Raw genomic sequence first — 15,647 nt, 5'->3', positions numbered from 1 at the left:
ATTGTGACATACCATTTTCCACTCATGGAACTGGCAGTGATTTAAAAGAATGGTTATATCCTGTACGAGCATGCAGACAAGCAAGCATTCTCACTCCCTGCTGGTGGGAGCATACCTGGTACAACCTCTCCATAGGACAGCTAGAGAGCAACAGCCTTAAGAATATGCCTCCTCTTCAAAGGAGCAATTCCACTGCTGAGAAATTATCATTAGGAAATACTCTCGGTTGTGCATAAAGAGTTAACTATGAGGATCTTCCTTATGGTATCTTTTATCATGATTAAAAATCAGAGACAGCCTCCCTAGGTTATTTTCATATAATCACACAGTGAAATCATTAAATGATTTTGTTATTATATTCTATTGGCCCAGAAATGTGTTCGATATATTAAGTGAGCCATGCAGGTTACAAAACAGAATTTAGGATAGGATTGTATTTTTTTTTTTTTTAATTTTTTTATTTTTTATTGACTTTGTAATAATATTACATTAAAAATATATATGTGAGGTCCCATTCAACCCCACCCCCCCACCCCCCCTCTCCGCCCCCCCAACAACACTCGTTCCCATCATCATGACACATCCATTGGATTTGGTAAGTACATCTTTGGGCACCTCTGCACCTCATATACATTGGTTCACATCATGGCCCATACTCTCCTCTATTCCATCATGTAGGCCCTGTGAGGATTTACAGTGTCCGGTGATTACCTCTGAAGCACCATCCAGGGCAGCAGGATTGTATTTTGTTTAAAGGATTGCCTCTAGGCGTAGACAGGTCTTTAAAATGTTAGCCATGGTTATCCCTGGGGAGCGGATTACGTGTAATTTTTAAAATTTCTTCTATGAAGAATTTAGGTGCGTGTGACCTTTTTAGAATGAGCATGAGTTACTTTTTTTAATCAGAAAAACAAATAAAGCCGATTTCCTGCCCAGATGGGTAAAAAGTGAATCATCCCTGTCCCCTCGGGCCGGAAGGCCTGGAAGCTGATCCCGTCTGCTACGCCTCCTCTCCTCAGAGCAGGCCTGTTTGATCAGCATCACCTGAGCCCTCTGGACGGGGACTAATCTCCTGGGGAGACAATATCCTCCTCCAATCCCTTTCTATCCCTGGTGTAGGCACAGTCACCCCATCCACATAAGCCACTGCTCAATGTTTTCTCCTTTCCTGGGAAACAAAGCCCTTGGCATGCTCTGATTCATCTCCTGGTTGGAGCCAAGTCACCGCGGCTCGAACGCAGGTGTCTGGGTGGCAGGGCGCGACAGGCGTCTCCGGAATGAGGGCAGCCCCTCCGCCTTTGGGGCTGCGGAAATGTCAGGCATGATTAGAAAGGTCACTTGTCCTGACAGCTCTCTGGCTTCCTGGGGAGCAGTCTTCCTGCTGGGAACACTCTTAATTGTGCTTCCTGTTGTGGGGGCCCTGCCTGCTCACCCCCTTCTTATAAAGGAGGGCCTATCTTCTCCTGTGTCCTTCTTGAACATGGGGGGAAAAATGCCAAGGATTACAAAAGCTTGCAAAAATAGGACAGCCCTTGGATTTCAGAAAAGAGATGAAAGATGATTTTCTAGGAAAAGGTGTTGCATAGTGGAAGAAGGAAACTCCATCCCTGGAGAAAAGATCTATACAGGGGCAGGTGGGGGGTGAGGGAAAGGTCAGAAGACCCAAAGAATAAACGCAGAGCAGGGGCTGCCAAACACCCCAAAACAGTGTCAGGGGAGCAAAGGTACAAAGTACCAACTCTGAGTCCCGAGGCAGAATTCTCAAAAAGTTTTATGCTCCTGGCCCCACTTCCAGAAATTCTGCTGCCCAGAAATTTGCATTTTTAAAGACCCACAAGGTGTTTAGGATGCAGGTAGTCTGTGCATGTCACTTTGAGTAAGGAGTAAGGGGGGTGACGCTTGAGCCGTGCTGGGTGTGTCCCAAGGAATGTAAGGCGACAGGCTGGGGTGGGGTTGAGAGGAGGAGTGCCTGTAAGGAAGGGGAGGGAGAAATAGATACCTAACCCTCTAGCTTCTTGAGCCGGAGCTAGCCCCCAAGTGGCTTCTGATCCTGTCAAGTACAGGTCCTGTGTGAGGGCCCCTCAAAGCCATCAGCTTTCCTTCACGTCTTTACAGAGGACCAGCACTCCCGGGATACGTTGCCTGGATAATTAATTACCCTGTAGCAGCACTTCTCCTCCATGAACGTGCCCGGGAATCTTGATAAATGATCTGGGGCATCTTGTTAAAATGCCGATTCTGATTTGGTAGGCTCGGGAGGGACCTGAGGTTCTGATTTCTAGCCAGCTCCCAAGTAAGGGGCTGCACTCTGAGTGGCCAGGTCCTCAGGGCCGTGCACTCGCCTGAGGAGCTTTGGGAAATAGTGATGCCCAAGCCCCACCTCCAGAGATTTGGACAGAGTTGGTCTGGGCATTGGGATATGCAAAGTTCCTCAGCCAAAGTTGATGCCCACTGCTCGGGGCACCCCTAGGAGGGTCACAGAGCCGAGGGTGGACTGGACGGGCGGTTGGACAGTATTCCCTCTTCTTCAATAGCTACTAATTAGGCAAATTAATATGGAAATTCTGGTGGCATGTCAGAGGACCCAGACACACATTGAGACCCCAGGGTCCTAAATATGACTTCAGTAATGATCTACATTTGAATAATAATTATAGTTATTTTAATAATGGCTATAAATAACATTTTCTACCTTGCAAAGAGATTTCCCATACATTATCTTATTTGGTCCTTATAGCACCTTTGTCAAGTGAGACGGTTATTATTATACTCACTTTAGAGAAGGGAACACTGAGGATTAGATATAACACGGAGGATTAGGAATCAGGCTACACCTCCAATCTGCCCAATCAGAATCGGCAGTTGAACAAGATCTTCTGGTAATTCGTGTGCACATTAAAGTTAGAGAAACACTGAATACCATGTGCTATCTGTCTCATGCTGACCCCTGAGAGGTTAAACCTGGGTTTCTCAGGCCACAAAGGATCTTCTGAAGAACACAGTGTCAGCTATTGTAAGTATTATCTGATTCATCTTAGACAATCTTGGAGTGGTGTCTGAATCAGGAGATATATTTGAGAAGTTAGTCCACTGTCTGGCAAAATGTGGCCTGGTAGAACCACTTTCCTTAAAATCCCCTGCAGCACTCATCAAGCAGGAAGAGTCCCCAACCCTAATCCTCTGGAAGCAACATCTCTGGGGGCAGAATCAGGAATTAGCATTTTGACCAGCTCCCCCAGTCCTTACACATCCACTGAGACCCACAAGCAGAGATCTGTAGGGGGAAAGTAATTGCCAATATTAAATTGTTATATTAGGGAGTGTGCCTTAGTTTGCCAGAGCTGCTATGACAAACACCACACCCTGGTTGGAATTGATTGACACAGAGAGTTGGAGGCTAAAAGTCCAGTATCAGGGTATTGCCAGGCCATCCTCTCTGCTGGACTCTTGGCGTTCTGGAGCTGACTTGCCAGCCATCCTTAGGGTTTCTTATTACATGGTCATCTCTCCTTCTCTGGCTTCTCCTTTTCTACTGACTGTGTCCAATTTCCTCTGCTTATCAGGACTTCAGACATACTGGATGAAGGCCCACCCTCATTCAGTTAGGGCACAACTCAACTAATAACCTCTTCAGAGGTCCTGTTTACAAATGGGTTCACACCCGCAGGACCTGGAGGTAGGACTTGAACATAGATCTAAGCTATCCATGGTATTATGAGGCCTTGTTGATTTGTCAAGGATTCTTTTCTTTTATTTCCTGGCAGCTGCCTTCGGGCTTCTTCCCCCAATTATAGATGGGGCAGGGAGGACTGAGCTGCACTTTGCCCATATCTCTGGTGAAAGATATGGGTGTTTGGGCAAGTGGGAGAAAGGTGACAACATTAGGCAAGATGAGTTAGATGGATTATCTGTGGGTTTCAGGATCTCTAGTTTTGCCCTATTGGTTGGCAGTGATTTTTTTCGCATCTTTGAAGGAGTGTCTGGGGAATTGGAATATTTGTGTGCATTTAGTTTTCATCATATCATATCAGGGAAATGCAGGGGGGAGATTGGGTGCTAAAACATCAAAATCCAGTTCCTGTGGTTACTAAACCCTTCTCCCATGAGGAGCCAGTTAGGATGCTCATGTGCATTCGCTTCCTGTGCCTTGTTATTTTTATTTTTTAAAATTTATTTTTATTTATTTACTTCTACCCCACACACTCTGGTTTGTGCTCATTGTCTGCTCTCTGTATCTGGTTGTTGTGTGCTCATCTTCTTTTTTTCTCTTTTTGGGAGGCACCAGGAACCGACCCTAGGCCCTCGCATGTGGGAGGAAGATACTCAATCACTTCAGCCCTTCCATTCTCTGATTGTTATGTTTCTCATTGTGTTTTTTCTCATTGTGTCTCTTCATTGCATCATCTTGTTGCATCAGTTCACCACATCAGCTTCCTGTCTTGCTCATCTTCTTTAAGAGATACTGGGAACTGAATCCAGGACCTCCCATGTGGGAGACAGGCAGTGAAATGCGTAAGCCACATCCACTTCCCTTCTTGTGCCTTTTAAAGCAAACTCTTTATACTTCTCCATAGGCCATAAAGGAGAGAAAGGATCTATGACCAGATCATGTGGTGATGGCATGGAGGATATGAGTGAAAGACTGGACAATGGACACACTGACCATCCACCCAGAGAATTCTGCAATTCCAGGCCAATTTATATGAGGGAAGACAATGGGAGAGCTCAGCCATTACTCTAGCTGTCTGACATTGAGTGGGTAAGGGGAGCACGTACTAAGACTACCAGACAAAAAGAAGGGGCTTACCAAACAAATGCAACCAACGCTTCCTCACCAGAACTGATTTTAGAGGCAAGCTGTGGAAATGATAGCCTGTTACTCTTCAGATCATCTCTCCGCCTTGTGACAGGAAGCACATTACAAGGCACCCATAGAAAGTAGAGTGGTCTCCATGCTTTTAATCTATGGCTCTGAGATTTTCTCACCTATGTACAGCTCATCCCTAAAATAAAGTTATGCCTAGGGAGGCAGCAGTTCCTTGCTACTTCCATTGGGAAGGAAGCAAAAGCACCATTCAGTATAGTCATTTGGGGGACTCCCTTACATCAGCCACTGCTCTTGGCACTGGAGATAAAACAGTGAACAAAACAAAGTCCTTGCTCTCAGGGCCTTCCTTCCAGTGAAGAAGACAGACCATAAATACGTTTTTAAAAAATATTCATACCAGGACGCTGTGAAGAGAATTAAGTCTGGGAAAAGGGCTAGAGAGCATGGGGGCTACTAGAGAATAGTCAGGGAAGGCCTATCTGAGACAACCATTGAGCAGAGACTAGAAGTGAGGTGTGAACTGTGGGAACTGGGGGTGGGGATGGGGAGAGTGTTCCAGAGGACCTTTGAGTTCACAGGCCCTGAGATGGTAGCAGGCTGCCATGAGAAAAGAACACACAAAGCCCCCGAGAGAGGAGGATGGCAGGCAATGCAGTCAGAGAGGCAGCCAGGGGTGTAGTCACTCAAGGTCTTTGTCATGAGACTGTGGATTAGCCAATGGAAAGCATATTTAGCTTTAGAGTTTCACCCCAAAACTTTAATGATGTGACTAAAGAAAATTGTCATCTGTTTCTTTAGAGACCTTTATAAATGAAGGCAGTAGACAGGGGCCAACAAAAAATGATAGTTTATGATAAAGAGGTGGGATTATGGAATTTATTTTCTTTTTTTTCCCAAAAAATGTATGTGTGATTGCTACAATGCTTATAGAACATAAAATATGTTTTCCTTAAAACAAATCGACTATCCCAGGGGCAGGGATGGTATTTTGTAACCCTCATGCTTGACATAGTACCTGATGCATGGCAGACACTCAGAGATGCTTGTGGAATTGATGCATTGAACTTCACTCTTAAGATGGGTTACACTTTCTTACTGGAGCAGGGAAAGAAGGGACTCTCCAGGCTCTATCAGAAGCAGGCCAATATAATTCTAGATTCTTCACCTCATCCTCAGTTTTTTTAATTGTCAAAGGAGCCATGCCCTGTACAGAGTCTGGTGGCTGGGGAAACACTCTGATTTTTAGTGAAAAGGCTACAGACCCTCTATGGCATCTTGGGCAGGACAATGAGCCTTCTTCATTGCTTCAGGCTACTGGACTTTTTCCCGAAAACTGGTGATGGGACAAACAGAATTGAACTGGGAAAGCTCTAGTAGATGCCAGGATTTAATTCCCCAGCCCATTACCCTGTCCCATTTCTAGGGGTACCTCACAAGCAGTGCTTGTCATTGCCATGTGGAAAACTGCACATCTCATAGAGCCTCGGTTTGCAGCCTGACTGTCCCCTAACATGCTTGTCCAATCTGTAAATCCACATGAATTTATACACTGCATCATCAGCCAATGCCTTCATTAAGTTCTTTATCGACTAGTGTGCTAGGCAATGTCCAAAGGGGGCATGAAATATCTGCTTAGAACCTAGGCACATTGTAAGCCACAGACATATATTCAGAGAACACAAAGGACTCAACATTAAACAAACCCATAAATTAAATCAGCTATTAAGACATTCTTCATTCCATTTTTCTGAGTGTAGCAGTTTGATATTATTTATGAATTCTAAAAAGAGATATTGATTATGTTTGTAAACTGGTCTGTTCCTCTGGGCTTGTTACCTTTTGACTGACTTAAATTCAAAGGCTCTACATTTACTTGATTAAATCAAGATTAGGGTTTTTTTCCAACCAAAGTGTGCAGGGTTGAATCTCCACCCCCCCTTGGTGGGTTATATAAATGGAAACTCAATCGAGAAGACAGAAAAAGATGCATGGAAGAAAGAGAGTGCTCCATAGACATGGCAGAAGATAGAAATTTGATCCTGGGACCCCAGAGAGAGCTGAATGATTCATCTGATAGTTTGCAGCTGAAGAGACCAGAGCCTTGAGCAGCTGAGAAGGCCCAGAAAGAAATGAGCCCTCCGGCCTACAGCTGAGATTAGAAGAAGCTGGGCCCATGGATTCTTAAGAGGGGAGAGGAAGGCTGAACTTTTGCAGGTATCGGCAGCCATCTTGCTTCAACACATGGCAAGATGTGTTGAGTGAGGAAGTACCTCTTATGGCACCTTGAGTTGGACTCTTTAGAGCCTTGTACCCCAAATAAATATGCTCTATAAAAGCCAACAGATTTCTTGTGCTTTGCATCAGTATCCCTTTGACTAATACACTGAGAAATAAGAAAGGCGGAGTTTACATATTAACTCCAACTAAAAAATAAGACTATCTTTTTGGCCCAGTTCCTATGGGTGCTCAGTTCTCTACCTTTCTTATGAGAGAAAAGTTTAGTTAAAAATAAAATTGATTTTAAAAAGTGAGCACTTACTTTGTGTCAGATACTCTAATAAACATTTCAAATAATTTAACTCATTTAATTTTATGAGGAAGATATTATTGTCCCATTTTATAGATTGAAGTAATGAAGGCTTAGAGATATTAAGCCATTCGCCAAAATCACACAGCCAGCAAGCAAGCGGGCAACTCAGATTAAAAACTAGGTCTGCCTGATTCCAAAGCCCTTGTTCTTAACCACCACACATATAGCCTCTCAGTGAAGATAAGGATATATAATAGTAGCCTCTTTCCTTTTTAAACAAAACTTTTAAAACTTTCTCTCAAGTTAGGTAAAAGTGGAAAGGAATGCTAATGTTGGAATGCTGGAGCTGTAATTCATAGTTCAAAAATAGAAGTTTGGGGTAAGACAAGAAGGTCATTTAACCTAATAAATGGGCATCCTTCTATTTATAGGAGGGGATAACCCCTCAGTCAAAACTCTAAGGCCTTGTCTTAGTTTTTCAGGGCTGCTATAACAAATACCACAGACTCTGTCTTAAACAACAGGAATTTATGGTCTCACAGTTTCGGAGGCTAGAAATCCAAAATCAATGTATTGACCAGCCATGATTCCTCTGAAGTCTGGAGTGTTGTCTTTGTGACTCCCAGTCTCTGTCTCATCTTCTGGCCCCACTAACTGACAGGATCCAAATTTCTTCAGCTTATAAGAACTTAAGTCATTTTGGATTAAGCCCCACTGTGATGGTTTGAGGCTTTGTGGACCCCAGAAAATTATGTTCTTAGAATTAATCCATTCCTGTGGGTGTGAACCTATTGTGGGAGGGCCCTTTTGATTAGGTTACTTCAGTTAAGGGTCTTTGATTAGCTTAATTCAGTAAGGCATGGCCCAGGGTAGATCTTAATCCTTTTACTAGAGTCCTTTATAAATGGGATGAATTAAGAGGGAGAAGAAAAAGCCACAAGAGCTGAGAAAAAAGCTTTAAGAGCTGAGAGAAAGCCATGAAGCAGGAAGCTAAAATAATGAGACATGGTGACCAGCAGACACCGCCATTGTACCTTGCCCTGTGACAGAGGAGTCCAGGATCACCAGCTGCTGGTCTTTGGGGAGAAAGCATATCCAGATGAAGCCTTGATTTAGACATTCTCACTTATACTCTACAGTATAAGTACTGTAAGCTTATAAGTTAATAAATCTCCACTGTAAAAGCCAAACCACTTCTTCTAGTATATTGTATTTCAGCAGCCTAACAAGCTAAAACACCCACCTTTATTCAGTTTGGCCATAACACCTTCAGAGATTCCACTTACAAATGAGTTCACACCACAGGACTGGTGGTTACGTTTTTGGTTTTTTTCTTCCTTAATAAGAATATATTTCTTTGGTGGTTAAGTTTTGAACTTGTCTTTATGGGTCACTGGAGTCAATCTACCACAGACTTGCCAGTCAGGACTAATATCTCACAGTCATTCATTCATTCATTCTTTCATTCAAACAAATATTTAATTGAACACTTACCATGTGCCAGATAATAGGGATTTAATACAATAGTGAATGCAAATAAAACAGAACCCATGCTCCCAGAGCTGTGGTTAGTGGGAGATTACATTTATGCAATTTCCAAAATAAATAGTAAATTGCAATGGCAGCAAGTCCAATACAAGAGGCATGTGTTGCTAAAAGAGCATGTGAGGGCGGCGGACTTGGTCCAGTGGTTAGGGTGTCCGCCTACCACATGGGAGGGCCACGGTTCAAACCTCGGGCCTCCTTGACCCGTGTGCAGTTGGCCCATGCACAGTGCTGATGTGTGCAAGGAGTGCCCTGCCATGCAGGGATGTCCCCCGCATAGGGGAGCCCCACGCGCAAGGAGTGCACCCTGTAAGGAGAGCCGCCCAGTGCAAAAGAAAGTGCAGCCTGCCCAAGAATGACGCAGCACAGAGAGCTGACACAACAAGATGACGCAACGAAAAGAAACACAGATTCCTGTGCCGCTGACAACAACAGAAGCGGACAAAGAAGACACAGTAAAAAGACACAGAGAATAGACAACTGGGGTGGTGGGGAAAAGGGGAGAGAAATATAAATAAAAAAATAAATAATTCTTAAAAAAAAAAAAAGAGCATGTGAAAGGGGATTGGTCTTTCATTGAAGAAGAGAGGCTTGAACCAAGATATGAACAATGAAGGAAATACTAACGGAATTATCCAGCCATTCCTATCCTCTCTCACTCTCAGCTTGCCGTAGCAGAAACCTAATCCTGTGAAAAGGAGATGGGTCAATATAGGAAATGGATCCTTCAGGTCTCATTCTTCCAAGCAAATGTCATCCTGGGAATACCAAAAGTTTTATCCATTGTGGAGAAAGAGGAGACCAGGTGACAGGTGATACAAAACCAGAATAGGGACATTGATATTTTATCCTCTGATTGTCAGTCTTCTGGGATCCTCAATGAAACTGCAGATAAGGCAGGACTGCTACTATTCCATACACTGAATTTGTGTGAGTTAGAAAAAATGCCCATTTCTCGAGGAAGACGCAGTCTTGGGTCAGAGCACTGAGCTTGAAGAGTAAAGAAGGGCCTAGATTTCTAACCCCAGGAATTAGCTCTCCCAACCCAAACCTGGCTTACCTGTCCAGCGAAAAACCTGCACATTCATACAGCGTCGACCTGTGAACAGGCTTCTGTTAGGAAATTCTTGGTGAGTGAGATGGCTATGAGACATGGACGGATCAAAAGTACAGTTCAGGGCAGTGGATGTGGCTCAAACATTTGGGCACTTACCATATGGAAGGTCCTGGGTTCAGTTTCCGGTACATACTAGAGAAGATGAGCAAGACAGTGAGTTGACCTGACAGGCTGGCATGATGGGTTGGTGTGGAGAGCTGATGCTGCAAGATGCCACAACAAGGAGACATAAAGAGGAAACACAATGAGAGACACAGCAAAGCAGGGAGTGGAGGTTGCTTATGTGATTGAGCCCCTCTCTCCCACATGGGAGGTCCCAGATTCGCTTCCTGGTGCTCTTAAAGAGAAGATGAGAAGACACAGAGAGAGCACAACAAATGGACACAGAGAGCGGACACAGAGAGCAGACAGTGAGCACAAACAACAAGAGTGGGGGGAGAAATAAATAAAATAAGTCTTAAAAAAAAAAAGTACAGTGCATAATGCATACTTGGATATGTGTGTGTGTGTGTGTCCTAGTGAGCAAATGTAAGTTGCCAAAGATGGTTAGAGAAGTCCAAGGGAAGTAGCCCTTCCCTTGAAATGAGAACCAGCAAAGCTACCATCTCCTGGAATGTATTTATCCAGGACCAACTTACCAGAAGACAAGAAGGAAGCAAAAGGTGGACATACAAGCCATTAGGAGAGAAGAAAACTAAAAACAGACGATAAACTTGTGATCTGGTGCCTGGGAAAATCAGAGAAGTTGAAGCCTAGCTTGGAGCACTGGAATCTGGCTAAACCCTAGTTTAGAGCAATCATTTTAAACCTGAGGTGCATGATGAGTTTCATGGGATCTCTGAACCTCCTAAAATTGTAGTATTACTTTGCACATATGTGTACATACACACTTTTTCTGTGGGGAGGTTCTTAGCATTCATCAGATTCTCAAATCAGGGACCACTGGCCTCCTCATGCACAGATTGGATGTCTGAGAGGGTCAGAGTGTCTGGTGTGGAGAGCAAGCATCCCATCGTGAGATGTCCTTCAAGGAACAAAACTATGTATTTGTATGGCCAATGAAGTTGTAACCTTCCTCAGCAGGGAGGTGCCCATATCTCTGAAGGACCTCTTCCACTTGTAAAGAATTTGGCCATCCTGCCCATAAGAACCAATGGTAACTCTCTGAGTGGCTTGTGTGTTCTAAAGGAAGGTACTTAATATTGAGCAAGCAAAGTGTGCTTACCAAGAGATGTTTAGTTCTTCACGTAAGTTATATTTAAATCATCTCTCCTTCCTCAAACTTATAATAATTAGTTTTCTCCTTCTTTGAAATCACCCAAGTCATTAGAACATAGAGTACAGTGGATGTGAATCTGGCCACTGGGGTCCTTCAATCTGGAGTTCGACCCTTGGCTCTTGCGGCTATCAGCTGCAGAACTCCACATGTTATTTAAACACCCTGAACTTCAGTGTCTGCACCTGTAAAATGGGAAAAATAATAGTGTCTACCTATAAGGTATTGTGAGGATAAACAATCAATTAATCCATGTAAGGTGCCTAGTACAGGCATATACTTATGTGCTTAGGACTGGCATACCCTAAGTGCCCAGTACAGGTTAGAAATATTATTCACCCTTTTTAATTTTTTTTCACTTTGTAGTTTTTTTAAAATTGAGATATAATTTATATTCAGTGACATATATACATTTTTAAGTGGAAAGTTCAATAACCTTTGATGAATCCATGCCTTTTTTGATAAACAAAAACCTCATGCTTTCTGTTGTCTATATTCGGAAACGTTTTTTGTTTTCTTAATATGAAATTACATTATACCATATATATATAATCTGTTTATGAAAAATGTCCATCTCTTTTCTCCCCTACAGCATACAGATTCTAAAGTATCGCCTTCCCACCCCCAACCCAATTTAAAACTGGAAGGGGCTTGGGGCAGTCATTTTGCCCTTCCCCTGCCTCCTGGCAAGGTTGTGGATAAATCTATTTTATTTTTGTATCTCCAGGGAAAGCATTTCTACAGCCTCCCTCAGTCACCTATTTCAGTGCTTAGCAACACTTAAAACTAGAAAGCTCTGTCCTTGACTTTTATTTTTTATTTTTTTTTAAGATTTATTTAATTCCCCCCCCCCTCCCCGGTTGTCTGTTCTCTGTGTCTATTTGCTGCGTCTTGTTTCTTTGTCCACTTCTGTTGTCGTCAGCGGCACGGGTAGTGTGGGCAGCGCCATTCCTGGGCAGGCTGCACTTTCTTTCGTGCTGGGCGGCTTCTCCTTACCGGCGCTCTCCTTGTGCGTGGGGCTTCCCTACGCGGGGCACACCCTTGCGTGGCAGGGCACTCCTTGCGTGCATCAGCACTGCGCATGGGCCAGCTCCACACGGGCCAAGGAGGCCCGAGGTTTGAACCGCGGACCTCCCATGTGGTAGACGGACGCCCTAACCACTGGGCCAAGTCCGTTTACCTGTCCTTGACTTTTAAATGAGAAATTAAAACTAATATTGACATCATGCTTCAGCAATGATCACAATCCAGATGAGGCAAGCAGAGATGAGTAAATGTGAGCACACATGCATACAGGTTGAGAATGGCGGGTTTTGATACAAACTGAGATTGTGCTCCTGAAGAATGTGAGCACTCCTGAACTCCTGCCCATTGGTCCCATGTAGGAAGCCAGGTAGGTCTGGCTTGCCAGATCTTTGGATTCTAGGGAGATGGAGAAACAGAAATCTGTATTTTTAAGTGAAATGTGTTTAAAAGTTGACTCACTTAAAAAAAAAAAAAAAAAAAAGGATTCTGTAGACCAAAAAAAACGTATGCACTGTCTAAATGCAGTGCATGGGGCATAGTTTACAATCTCTGCTTTAGCATTGATACTGTGTTGTTATGCATACTATCTCATCTGAAAATACCTGAAAGGCCAGATAGACAAGGAGTTATACAATTCTGATTTTAAAAGATGAAATAACTGAGGTTCAGAAATACTAACAGAGCTGGCAGACAGGCCAGCTAGCAGAACTCAGGTCTTATGCATCTGTTTCACTGTTGCCCCTGCTACATCCTATTTCCATCTTCCAGGGGCCATTAGAGCATTTGTTCACATCTCAGTGGTTGGGGCCACTGCCTGCAGTTTATCAACTGTTTATAGAAAATGCAGGAAAGAACGAGGAATAACAGAAAGAGTAAATAAGTGGATAAATGTAGTTGAATACAGACTGTGCTAAATAATAACAATGATATCTTGTGGAATTTAAAATATTTGTAGAGCTAAAATTTTTGAAAAAATAAAAATGCCTGGAGGTGGATAAGAGAGTTAAAATGTCTTAAGGTCTTAGCAATGTCTCAGGAATGAGAAAAGTACCAATTTCTATTAGACTGTAGTAAGCAAGGATGACCACTAGCAGGAAAATAAAAGAATGTATGACTAAAAAGCTAATAAAGGGGGGAAAGTACTGGCATAATACCAAAGAAGGCAAGAAAGGAAATGGAAAAATAATATAAAATAGGAGGCACAAATAGAAAGATGGTAGATATAAACCCAACTATATCAATAATTACATTAAAAGTAGGGAGCAGATGTGGCTTGAGCAGCTGAGTACCCACATGCCACATGAGAGGTCCAGGGTTTGGTTCCTGGTGCCTTCTGATTAAAAAAAAAAAAAACAAGCAAAAACAAAAACACCAACTCAGGGAAGCCAATGAGGCTCAGTGGTTGAGCACCAGCTTCCCATATATGAGGTTCCAAGTTCAATCCCCAGCCCCTAGTACCTCAAGGGGAAAAAAAAGGACTTTAAAAAATGATGGGGGGAAAAAAAAAGGCACACACACAACAGAGAAAAAAGTAAATGGACTAAATAATTTAATAGAAATATAAAGATTGTCAGACTGGATTAAAAAAAAAAAAACAAAAAGCCCAGTGATATGCTCCATAAATAGGACACCAAAGATGGAAAGTTGAAGATGAAAAAAGATATACCTTATAAACACTAACCAAAGAAAACTGTGTAGCTATACTGCTATCAGACAAAGTAGCCTTTATAGCATGAAGCATTAACAGAGAGACATTTTACAATGATTAAATGATCAATCTACCAGGAAGACATAACACATAATTCAAAATATATAAAGCAAAAGTTGAGGGAAATAAAAGGAGAAATAGGCAAAGCCACAATTGCAAAAGGCAACTTTAACCCACCCCCACCCCCCAGATAACAAAAAGTAATCAATAAGGATATACAAGATCTCTGAAAAAAAGATTGAAAAGCCAATTTGACCTATAAGTCTACATAAAATATTGCTTACAATGATGACAAAATGCACATTCTCTTCAAGTATACATGAAACATTTCCAAAATTGAACATACAATGTGCCAAAAAGCAAGTTCTAACAAAATTCCAACAACTAAAGCCACTCAAAATATTCTCTGACCATGTGAAATTAAACTAGGAATCAATGACAAAAAAATATTTAGAATATCACTAAAAAGTTTGGAGATTAAGCAATAAACTTATAAATAAGCCATGGGTTAAAGAAGAAATCACAATGGAAATTTGCATCCTTGATAATAAAATATGACATCAAAACCTGGGTGATGCAATTCAAACTTTACTTTATAGACATATGTTTATACTAGAAAAAAAGAAAAGCTGAAAATCAATAACCAAAGTATTCATCTGAAGAATTTAGGAAAAAAAAACAAACAGCAAATTAAACCTAAAGGAAGGAAAAGGAAGGAGAAGGAAGGGAATGATAAAGCCAAGATCAGAATTTAACAAAATAGAAAACAAATGCACATCTTTAAAAAGACTAAGAATACCCTGTCTAATAAATATTACCCACTTTAACCCAAAAAAAATAAATAAATAAAAAGACTAAGAAAGTGGATCAATCTCTAGCAAGACTCATCAACACAAAAAGAGCAAAATACTAATTGTCAGGATCAAGAATTAAGAATAGGGAAGCGGATTTGGCTCAATGGATAGAGCGTCTGCCTATCATATGGAGGTCCAAGGTTCAAACCCAGGACCTCCTGACCCGCGTGGCAAGCTGGCCCACTCACATTTCTAATGAGTGCAAGGACTGCCGTGCTAAACAGGGATATTCCCCGTGTAGGGAAGCCCCACATGCAATGAGTGCACCCCATAAGGAGAGCCGCCCTGCACAAAAAAAGTGCAGCCTGCCCAGGAGTGGCGCTGCACACACGGAGTGCTGATGCAGCAAGATGATGCAACGAAAAGAGACAGATTCCCAGTGCTGCAGAGAATGCAAGTGGACACAGAAACACACACAGTGAATGGACACAGAGAGCAGACAACTGAGGGGGAGGGCGAGGAAGGGGAGATAAATAAATTAAAAAAGAAATCTTTAAAAAAAAAGGATGTCACAGATCTTTCAAATATTAAATATTAATAATCAGATATTATAAATCTTTATGCCAGAGAAATTGAAAATTTAGATGAAATGAGCAAATACCTAGAAAAGCACAATTTGCAGAACCAACAAAGAGAAAGGAAATCTGAGTGTCTCTATAGCTACTCAAGAAATTGAATTTGTAATGTAAAGTCTCACAAATAAAATCCTAGGCCCAAATGGCTTCACTGGTGAATTATTCCAAATACTTAAAAAAGAAATAAT

General features: G+C 42.3%; 1 protein-coding gene across 1 annotated transcript in view; it reads right to left on the bottom strand.

Annotated features, from left to right (window-relative positions):
• MARCHF4 (membrane associated ring-CH-type finger 4) overlaps nt 1-15,647 on the bottom strand; it is a 109,177-nt gene that overhangs the window by 56,844 nt on the left and 36,686 nt on the right. The window lies entirely within an intron of this gene.

This window comes from Dasypus novemcinctus, chromosome 7, assembly GCF_030445035.2.
Source record: "Dasypus novemcinctus isolate mDasNov1 chromosome 7, mDasNov1.1.hap2, whole genome shotgun sequence".
Taxonomy (NCBI): Eukaryota; Metazoa; Chordata; class Mammalia; order Cingulata; family Dasypodidae; genus Dasypus; species Dasypus novemcinctus.
Note: the sequence above shows the minus strand (reverse complement) of the source record. Positions and strands in the feature narration are given on the sequence as shown.